General features: G+C 41.6%; 1 protein-coding gene across 1 annotated transcript in view; it reads right to left on the bottom strand.

Moving 5' to 3' along the window:
* The window catches only part of LOC311020530 (equilibrative nucleoside transporter 1-like), a 36,069-nt gene that overhangs the window by 22,071 nt on the left and 2,196 nt on the right, over positions 1 to 11,802 (bottom strand). The gene's annotated exons all lie outside the window — the stretch shown is intronic.

An 11,802-nucleotide genomic window follows, 5' to 3' on the forward strand; every position in this document is an offset into this window, starting at 1 on the left:
GACAATCGTTCATTTTTTCATTTCCCTTTTGTAGCTGTGTTTCTTACAGTAAGTAAGGAACAGATTTTTACTGAATTTCCGATTGTCCTTGAAGTAGTCAGCAACTCGTCACTCGAAGAGGCGGAGGAAACGTCATAGTATTTTGATGTGGGGTGCCACAAAAATATCATCTGACTGATTCTGCTCTTTGACTCTTTCTGAATAATTCTGGTGATGAATAATCTCCATACTCATCACAGAACAACAGAAATACCCATGGACGATGTAATACACCATAGTTGCTTATTATCACATAGTTGGTTATTATCAACGATCACCAACTGGCTATGGTGGAGATAAAGTGTTATAACAAATATTTATTAACTATTATTCATTATCAAATATGAACATAGGCTCATTTAATGTCACTTTACCATTATATTGTCACTTTATGTTTATTGTACTTAAGCTTCTCATTATGCAGACATTTACTACATTCCTGTTAACATTCAGTTTATTTATTTGTGTCTTACAGAGTCTAATTTTTTATACATTTAGTAAATATTTCCACAAAGCATTTCTGCTCACTGATTTGCACCTTTAGTCCCAACGGCCTAGTATAACCAGAGATATTAAAGACAAAGATGCCGCTCAATTTAATGATACAACATAATATCTGACGGGGAAACAACTTCATGTCATCTCACAGTATAATCCCTAATCCCGTGGTCATAATTATGGTAACTGAAAGCAACAAATACAACCTTAGGAGACATATTCGCTGGCCGTTTGACTCAAGAAGGAGAAAAGAAAACATGGGGGAGAAGTTGTTTTCTGAGGCAGCAATACTTGTGGAGCAAGATAAACTGCTAGCACTCCTTCACTGTCACGGCTGGCATCATATTGGTCATAACTTGAAAATGATGGGCTGTATTGTGTCATCTCACATTATTCACACGTAACCACGCAGTTTTTCCAAAATACAAAGGCAGCACATCCAAGCTGAATGCCAATGCTGACAGTGTTAAACAGTCTGAGGTATTTATTTAGTCAAGGTCAACAACACAAGTAAAAGGATAAGAAAGTCAGAGTGTGCCTGAAGGAGCTTGGATTCTAGAAATGAGTTTTACTTTAAATGAGATGGAACCATTATGCAACACAGTGCCTCCCTGTAAATCTGTCTGAAAAGAAAAGGACAAAGTAAACATGTTACAACCCAGCTTGTTTTCTCAAGAGCCTGTGAGAACTGACGCCGATGCATCATTTTACCATAACACGCGGACCTGTCTGAACCGTTGTGCAGAGGCGTTGTTTACGGCCCCTTTTTTTGTGAGTCTGGGCACACCAAGCTTTGGTCTCCCACTGTTTGCTCATATAGTCGTGGTAGGCGCACAGTCATCCACACCCTGTCTCTCCGGTCTAAAAAAAGCCTGCTGTGGTTATGGACAGACACATGTGTGAAAGAGTGCTGGTCTGGCTGCTTCTTCGCTACCCCGAACCCATCGAGGAGGAGCAGGGCTGCAGAGGACTGAGGGACTACTGTCTCTCCCTCTCTCTTTCTCTCTCTCTGTCCGTCTCTCGCTCTGCTTCTCAGTGTAGCAGGCCACAGCATTGACTGGGTTTTTCCAGTGAGCGGAGAGAGACATGAAGAAAGGGAAGAAGTGAAACAGACGAGAAGGGAAAAAAGGAGCAATTAAGGATTTCTACAAGACAACGCCTTCATCAGAGAAACTCTGAACCATGAAGCAGAAATTAGGAATTTCAATGAAAAGAAAGCCAGAGTGAACTGACACCAGTGAAAACGGTCCCAACTGTAGCTCAACAGGTGCAAGCAGTTGAGGTCTTTGCCACTAACTGATATCTATGAGGCACCTGTGTGGCGATATATATCTGTCAGGAACCAGCGGAGCCATTTTCAGCCACATTCCCCTCACAGCAGGTTGTAACGGCCCGGGGGAACATTCAATGGCCTTGTTTTTGTTCCATGCTAGTTGTATGCATTTCTATTGACGAAAAATCTTAGGTGATGACTTCCTTCACTTCCCGCTGACCCCAGACAGTTCCCCCTCTAGTGCCATTTTTAGAACACACGTTTACAAGCAAATAAACATCGCACATGTCTAATTTGAGAATGTCCTGTGAAGTCATGGCATGAGAGGCAAACGCAGGGAGAGGAGGAGGGCATGACATGAATGGGCTGGAAGTGGCTTTCTGACCACATACTGAGATTTAAGAGGAGAGCAGTAGGAAAAGAAATTCCAATGGATGGCCTCTTCAACCCCTAAATGGCCGAGGAGACATAGAGGGAGTGAAGTAAATCCCATTTGGGATTAAGAATTGTGAAGCCCGGCTCCGTTGGAGGATTAAGGTATTGGAATGAAGACAGGCAAACAAAGAAAAAACTCCTCTGGGAAGTCTGTGAGAGTGAAATCCCTCCTCATCTTCACCTTCAAATTCCCAACAGAGTTTGAGTGGTGTGCAAGGGTCACGCTCTCGTATGAAATCCCTGTCACGGTGGATGAACCACAAATCTGCTACTGCACAGACAATGAATTGCTCTTAATCCAGTGGTGCATTTAGGTCCAAGACCTACATTTGAGACAGTCCATTGTAGGATTCACTTCTTAAGTGAAATCCTGCAACGTTAACATTGGCTTTAGTCCCAAAATTCTGCACTTGTAGTAGGTTTCAACCATAGAGATCACTCAATATCCTCAAAAAACAACACACCCTAATTCTTCAAATTTTTGCACCCTTAAACAATCCTCATTTATCAATACTTTTTTATCTAAAAATATGAAGCCACATTGCCAATTTTTAGATTTGTTGGCCTGTAATTTGTAGCTGGAATGTTAATCGCTCTATGAGTTGCAGATGCATTAATCCTCATCATTTTTAGGTTCTTGTTAAATAAATAATTCCCCACCCTATCAGAAACCTCGCTGAACTCAAACAATCTTCTCTCATGTGATGTAAGTGAGAGAAACTGAAACGGGCCTTGAAGCAAAATTCAAATCAATAACTTTTGGCAAACAGTGAGTTCTTCATCCCCTTCCAATGAATGCTCGTACATATTTTCTGGAATTACACAAAATTCAGATTCTGTTGTACATGTGAGGAGGATTCTGTGTGAGTGTGCATTCCTTTCACATCTACATTCCTGCAGGGTTTTGCTCATTTAACACGTTTAAAGGTGTTTTGCTGGTGAATAGGGCTGAATCCAGCTTTCCAGAGAGAGTTGGTGTTAAAGGTTAAATCCACAGCTCACGGGCAGTAAACCACTGCAGACTAAAGGGGTTGAAACTTTCTGTGCATTCCAATACCCACACTACCATACTATGTAGTATTTAGTATGTCCTAATACATAATATGTCAAATGCAGTAGGCCAAAAATACCAGCATGTCCTATGCTGCATGTGGTCGCATTTTGCATTATGTAAGCCAGCATGCTTTTCTGCCTTTTCTGACCCCTCAGACCTCTATGCAGCGGATGTGTGAGCAAGAGGGTCAAAGGTCAAGGTGGAACAAAGCATTATGCCCCTGCATGCAACAGTATGGGCTTTGTACTTTGCAGCGGCAGTCCTAAATCCATCCATTGCACCCCAGTTTTTCAGATAAGCTGCAGCAAAATATGTTTTCAATCAATATCAATATGGGAATGGGTGTTAAAATCCAATACTACAGTCATGCAAACCACTTTCTTCTCCCTTTTAAAGCGTGTATTTGATGAGAATGTGTTAAAGTGGTTAAATATGAATGTGTTAAATGTAATACACTGTTGATCATTATGGTACAGTCTGTACCAGGATTGGTGTTCAGGACATCCACGCATTCTCTTTCCTTTGCACGTTTCCATACAGCTCAAGTTTGTGTGTCTGCATATGCCATCAGATATGTTTTGTTTGTGAATGTGTGTTCCCCACGTACATACGGTCACCTGTTAAATCAATTAAGGGAATCTGCGGTCCCCGCTGACAGGCTCAGCTGTTAAAATACTTCTGGTCCTGTATATGTTTGGCAGTCAGCTCATGGCCATCTATAGATCAACACTCATCCTCAGTGATTTCTCTCTTTGTGACTCTTTTCAAAGATCATCCTTATCAGATATCACCCTGGCCCATCCTTTTATCTTATCAGAGGCTGTCAGCCATCCTGTTGGCCTCTCCTGATAAGGAAAAAAATCAAACAGAGGCAACCGAGGGCAAGGTCTTATTTTGTTAAGATTTTGGAGCGCTGCCATTACCATGTTTTCTATGGTGTGGTTATGTCCATTAAGCATCCTGTTTGCCCATTGGAAATCCATTACTCAATTGTTCTCGCTCTCTTGTTGCGTGAGCCGACACCAGCTGGATTTTCCAGTCTTACTGTTACCAACCCATTAAAAGACTGCGTGCAACATGTGCCTCTTGTTTGCTTGGTTCTCTGGACCCTGGAGGGTCATCTGTCGAAGACGTCGAATCCTCAAAGGTCAACTCAAAGTCATCGTTGTTGGATTCATTCAATTATATTTTTTTACAATTCTGCCAGATGTTGGGGGTCAATTAGGGCAGAGGAGGTCGCCTTGTTGAACCAGCTAATGACTATCAGTTCTTTTTATATACAGTGCCTTGAAAAAGTATTCATACCCCTTGAACTTTTTCACATTTTGTCACTCTACAACCACAAACTTAAATGTATTTTATTGAGATTTTATGTGATAGACCAACACAAAGTAACACATAATTGTGAAGTGGAACGAAAATGATACATGGTTTACAAAAATTTAAGCAAATAAAAATCTGAAAAGTGTGGTGTGCATTTGTATTCAGCCCCCTCTACTCTGATACCCCTAAATAAAATGCAGTGCAATCAGTTGCCTTCAGAAGTCACCTAATTAGTTAATAGAGTCCACCTGTGTGTAATTTAGTATCAGTATAAATACAACTGTTCTGTGAAGGCCTCAGTGCTTTGTTAGAGAACACTAGTCAACAAAGAGCATCATGAAGACCAAGGAACTCACCAGACAGGTCAGGGAAAAAGTTGTGGAGAAGTTTAAAGCAGGGTTAGGTTATAAAAAAATATCCAAAGCTTTGAACATCTCAAGGAGCACTGTTCAATCCATCATCCAAAAATGGAAGAAGTATGCCACAACTGCTAACCTACCAAGACATGGCCGTCCACCTAAACTGACAGACCGAGCGAGGAGAGCACTGGTGAGAGAAGCTGCCAAGAGGCCCATGTTCACTCTGGAGGAGTTGCAGAAATCCACAGCTCAGGTGGGAGAATCTGTCCACAGGACAACTATAAGTTGTGTACTCCACAAATCTGGCCTTTATGGAAGAGTAGCAAGAAGAAAGCCATTGTTGAAAAACAGACATAAGAAGTCCCGCCACAAGCCATGTTGGGGACACAGCAAACATGTGGAAGAAGGTGCTCTGGTCAGACGAGACCAAAGTTGAACTTTTTGGCCTGAATGCAAAGCGCTATGTGTGGCGGAAAAGTAACACTGCTCATCACCCTGAACACACCATCCCCACTGTGAAACATGGTGGTGGCAGCCTCATGCTGTGGGGATGCTTTTCTTCAGCAGGGACAGGGAAGCTGGTCAGAGTTGATGGGAGGATGGATGGAGCTAAATACAGGGCAATCCTGGAAGAAAACCTGTTGGAGGCTGCAAAAGACTTGAGACTGGGAAGGAGATTCACCTTCCAGCAAGACAATGACCCTAAACATACAGCCAGAGCTACAATGGAATGGTTTAGATCAAAGAATCTTCATGTGTCAGAATGGCCCAGTCAAAGTCCAGACCTAAATCCAATTGAGAATCTCTGCAAGACTTGAAAGTTTCTGTTCACAGATGCTCTCCATCCAATCTGGTTGAGCTTGAGCTATTTTGCAAAGAAGAATGGGCAAAAAATTCAGTCTCTAGATGTGCAAAGCTGGTAGAGACATACCCCAAAAGACTTGCAGCTGTAATTGCAGCGAAAGGTGGCTCTACAAAGTATTGACACGGGGGCTGAATACAAATGCACACCACACTTTTCAGATTTTTATTTGCTTAAATTTTTGTAAACCATGTATCATTTTCCTTCCACTTCACAATTATGTGTTACTTTGTGTTGGTCTATCACATAAAATCTCAATAAAATACATTTAAGTTTGTGGTTGTAGAGTGACAAAATGTGAAAAAGTTCAAGGGGTATGAATACTTTTTCAAGGCACTGTAGACTGCTTCATTGAAAACTGTTGAGTGTGTTCTGTGAGTTATCAAGTGACGGGGACACTGTTTATGGAAAAATCTGTTGAAATGTTTGTGTCATTTTTCAATGACATAAGAGCCACAAATGAAATAGAGGTAAGACAGAATATATTTGTATGCAGCTTGGATGAGCCATCTTGACGGCGTGCTTCTCCTCTGGATAATTGGAATCTTGAATCAACCAAAAAAGCCTGGAGCGCATTTCTGCATCACTGCATTGTGCCTCAAAGGCACAGGTGTGTGCTTTAAGGGGCGGAGCTATGCTAGAAACTACATTAGGTCACCAAATCCATGCCCCACTAAAAATGGTAACGGTGTACGCTGTCCCACCCTAAACAGTGCAATAAAGCTAAAAGGATGCCAATCAATCACAGTCTTTAAACAGCAGCACGTTCCTGCGGAGAGCTCTAATCGGCCAACATAAGTGAAATCACCTGTGTGGGCTTTTCGCTACTCTTGTACACATTTGGTGTAAAACAGCTCTGAATGACAAGAACACGTGTATAATGTGCCGTCATCTATACCATATCCTCAATCTGGAAGGTCCCTGTTTTTATATGCTGAGATAAAGTAATTTCAGAAGCCGTCACCGGATCGCTCGGCCGCATGTGAACGCATGGCTGACACTTGCATGATTAAGTGAGATGCATCTGCCACATGCGTGTCCCAACAACTGCGTGTGAAATGTGTCACAAACCACAGTGGGCGTCACAGAATTTGACTCACAGATCAGGGATGGATTCAGTTCCACGTTTCTTCTGAGGACGAGTCGGCAGTTACATTATCCAATTACTACAAGAGACATTTCACTTTGATATACTATTGGCTTCTACTACAAAATAGTCTACTAGCTGATTTAAAATCTAACGACTGCATTTCAGACACTGGAACGCGTTCTTGTTCTCACAGTGGTGTTTTTAGCTGTGCACTCTTTCCCCACCCGCTCTTTTATTAAATTACTCAATGAATCAATTTAGGGTGAAAACATTCTGTGTATCTCATGTTCAACCAGCATGAAGTTGCCAGACTCTAAAGTGATGTCTTCAAAATGTATGACAATCCAATAACCAACAAGTATGTAATTCAAACAGGTAATAATTACGACAAAATTTAAAATGAATTATCTGTCCATTGGTTACTCAAATCATTATTGTTTCAGCTCTGCATGTAATAAAATTTTTAAATATTTACCTTGTGGCATCGTTTAGACAGTTTGACGCAATGACAAAACTGTTAACTCTAATAGTATTTTGATCATGAACTAACCAGAGCAGAGACTGCAGCCTGTGCTGTCCTCCAATCACCAAGTTGTCTACCGTAACTACGCTAAGTAAAGTTATGGTTGTCTAAAAAAAAGCACTCTTTCCAGGTTTAGTAATGTAAGAATCAACTAACCCGCAAACCTCAAAACGAGAATGTGTTTTGTACCCAAATTTAGACTCAAAGGTTAAAAAAAGATACACAGCTCAGCCAGTAGGCTCTGTATTAAACAAGGACTGAGGCAATATTCTTCTTTTAATAGCTTGACAAAGCAGAGGCGAAACACTCAGATTTAACTCCAAAATGAAGTTTTAAAGGGAAACACCACCGCATTTCCATACTGAACTATGTTCTGCTCTGATCTTAGACGAGGTGATACATACCTCCCTCTCCTCTGTGCGTGCACTCAATGGCTCTTGCGCGCACTCCGCGCAGCGCTAATTTGCTAGCATGTAGCTTGTCCTTAGGATCCAAAGGGGGGTGAAGTTAGAAGCGACCAAGCACTTCCACGTTGTCCCTATTTAAATACGGTTACGTGAGTAGTTACACGACCCAAGTTTGGTTACACAAAATGAAACATGCCAATTTTTCTAAGCGGATAACAAGGATAACTATATAGTATGGCGGAATAACAACTGGAAGCACTTCGACGTCGGCGCAGTAATATCATCACTATTTACTTCCGTCAATAGAACCTACGTGACCTGCACGCCGCCGCCTGCACTACCTGTAGTAGTTTGTGCACAGTTGAGGAAGCATCAGGTTGTAGTAAAGTTTGTGAACAATCAAACATCATGGTTATAACGTGCATCGTACAGGGTTGTGAAAACAAGCAGAAGGTATATAGTCCCGTCATGTTTTGAGTGATGATATTACTGCGCCGACGTCGAAGTGCTTCCAGTTGTTATTCCGCCATACTATATAGTTATCCTTGTTATCCGCTTAGAAAAATTAGCATGTTTCATTTTGTGTAACCAAACTTGGGTCGTGTAACTACTCACGTAACCGTATTTAAATAGGGACAACGTGGAAGTGCTTGGTCGCTTCTAACTTCACCCCCCTTTGGATCCTAAGGAATATACTGGGACAAGCTACATGCTAGCAAATTAGCGCTGCGCGGAGTGCGCGCAAGAGCCATTGAGTGCACGCGCAGAGGAGAGGGAGGTATGTATCACCTCGTCTAAGATCAGAGCAGAACATAGTTCAGTATGGAAATGCGGTGGTGTTTTCCTTTAAAAGGTCAGTGGAACTACTATTTGTTTATCTTTTGTCACCCAATTCTTCCATTTTGCATTTAATTGAGTTGTGCATAGTTCTTCTTGTATAAAATGTGTTGATACAACTTTGTGTGCGGTCTTGGCTCCTCCCAAACTACATCTTCAATAATAAAATTGAGCCATTGTTTTCTTTTTTGGAAAACCCAACAAAGTCAGCAGCACGTTGTCTGAGCTGCCCAAAAGGCAACACCACAAGCCTCCGTCAACAACCACAATTTTATATTGTATGTATTATGTATTTCTCCATATCCTGAGTCTGATTTTAGCGGCCAACTTCACCAGTGCACACTGAGATAAACATGCCAGTAAAGCTGCACATTCAGCGGGATGTCACCAAACAAGACAAGCTACAAACTTCGGCAGCACATCACAGCCAGGAGAAGGAACAACATGGTGTATCACATCTTGAATTAGTTTGATTTAGATAAACTAGAGCTGTGACTACAGCTACAGCACTGGGAATATCATTCACAACGTATGAACAAAGACAATGTTCAGTGCCAATACAGCAAATAGTATGATCTTTATGGGGAGGTGCAAAGTAAGGATGGAGGTGAGGGTGGTGGACGCCTGAAGCATCCGTCACAGGCACTAACTATGTCACCTTAACCTTATCATAGGGCATTCATAGAGAAAACAGACGTTTCAACCCGTTTCGTTTTTATTGATATTGGCATCACTTCGTCATCCTTCCCCTTTCGTTTCCTTCTACCATTATTCATAGAGTTGAGATACATAGAGATTGAAGCAATTCTCATAAATTAGGAAAAAGGTCATCAAATGACAGTGACCCCAAACCACCCCAACACGGCTGTATGTCTCCTACAATAACATGCAGACTGCGAGTGCAGATTTTCTTTTCCCTGTGCTTCATTTCATGAAGGCGGTTAACTTTGTTTGCATGAATAACAATGAAAGCAAAATCCACTGGCAAAAATGATGACTTTCCAATGTTATTCATTTTAAATGGCCAACACATGTTAGTGATTATTCCTAGGAGTTTCCCCCAAACCAACATGCGGACGTTATGTAATCTCATCCCCTGGTTAAAACTGCTTTCTTACTCTCTCAATCATTTTGACTCTGGCGAAGTTCATGCAGTGTATTTCACAATAAAAATAACTCGCTCGTGTGATGTATGATAATACGTTAGTATATAGCGTTAGCGTTGATAAGGCCGAACTGACCCCAATTTGCCTCCTCTGTGTGTAGTTAAGATGTTTTATTCAAGATGTAAAAACAAACCTGAGCTTATTTGCTTACGGAAAGTTAATGAAGCAACATTCCAATGACTTTCAAATAAACTGACCTGTAGCGAGACTTATTTTCAGAACAAATATGCTCAATTGAACCGTCGCTTTCTCCCAACGCTTCAGTTAGGTTTAGATGGGAGAATGTGATACCACAAACAAACTTAACACAAGGAAGGACAGACCACACACACACACACACACACACACTAGCAGCAAATACAAAGTATTAGTGCTGAAACCATTAGTCAGACTGAAAAAGACCATTTGGATTACTAAGTAACTGTTTATTAGTCATTTATCACGCAACAAGACTACAGAACTCAGCATGCTCATCATGAAGATGCTAACACACTCATGTTGAGCAGGTATTTACATGTTTTGCTAATTAGTACTAGCTGAGGCTGAGTAGTCATCAAATTGAAAGCTTATGTCCATCTATCCAAAAGTTGTTGACATATTTTTTTAATCAAAAAACGCAAATGCCAACCTCATGGTTATGCTAAAACAAACGTCACGGGATCATCAAAATCATTGATCCTCTTGGAACCATGAATGTTTGCAGAAAAGTATTTGTTGAGATATTTCCTTCTGGACCAAAGTGGTGGATGGGCCAACACTGTCATCCATAGAGCTTCAATGCTATGGCTAAATAAAAAGACTAAAGGCCAAGTTATGCTTCCGCGTCGACACAACGCAAGGGGGCTTGCGGACCCCTTACGTCCTTGCGGACCCCTCTTACGTCCAACGCAAGGGCCTGACGTGCACCTCCCAAAAATCCTAGACGCGCGTCGAGGCGACGCAACGCCAACGCAACACCAACGCAGCGGCATTGGCTGTGATTGGTCCGCTAACTACATCCGCTGGAGACCGCTATCCGGTTTCCACTCATAAACACCGCCATATAAACTTTTAAAAGGCTACTTTTATTGTTTTCACCTCGTTTTATTGTTTGCACCTTGTCGCTTGTGCACAAAGAAATAAAACACCAAGTTCTGAAAAATTGTGGACGTTTAAAGCCGGAAAGTAAACAAATAGGCTATAACGAGGCTAACGACGATATACGTCAAGAGTCTCGGTCGGTCGGTCAGTCTTTACAAAAAACATAGCGCCCTTTCCCGGTGTGGCATTGAATTGCATTTCGACACGTAAACCCAACACAGAACCATCACGGTCTCCAAGCAACTGCGTGGCTGTTGCGTGGCCGTTGCGTGATCACTACGCGGAAGCATAATCAGGGCTTAACCCACAAACAAACATTTCATTGGTCCAGCCTCTCAAAGGTGAGTATTTTCTGCTTTTCTCTCTTTTAATATCATTAACTGAATATGTTTGAGTTCTGGACTCTCACACTAAACAAACAATTTGAAAAGGTAATTCTGAGCTCTAGGAAACTGAATGGCATTTTGTTTTGTTTTTGACGTTTTATAGACTAAACGATTAAGCCAATAATTGTAAAAATCAACAGATTAAATTATAGTCTGTCTTGTCGACTTCCCTTGGTAAATCTCTCTGATTGTTTAGTATTCATGACGTTGTGTATCAGAAGGCGCCTGGTTGTAAACACAATGAGGCTTTTGATGAGTCGGTTCTTGTCTGCTACATAATTATGTCTGGTGCTGTTTCCCCTGTCTGCCGTCAGGTGGACCTTCCTAATTATAGTCGTCTATTTGTCTCGTGACATCAGGTGATTGAGAGGGATGCTGCAAAGGGAAAGTACAACTAATGTTACCTCTGTGACCTTATAATGCTGCAAAAAAGTCGGACGCTGATACTTCCAAGTCGGTATTTCCCGACT

Source organism: Eutrigla gurnardus, assembly GCF_963514095.1.
Source record: "Eutrigla gurnardus genome assembly, chromosome: 11".
NCBI classification, from domain to species: domain Eukaryota; kingdom Metazoa; phylum Chordata; class Actinopteri; order Perciformes; family Triglidae; genus Eutrigla; species Eutrigla gurnardus.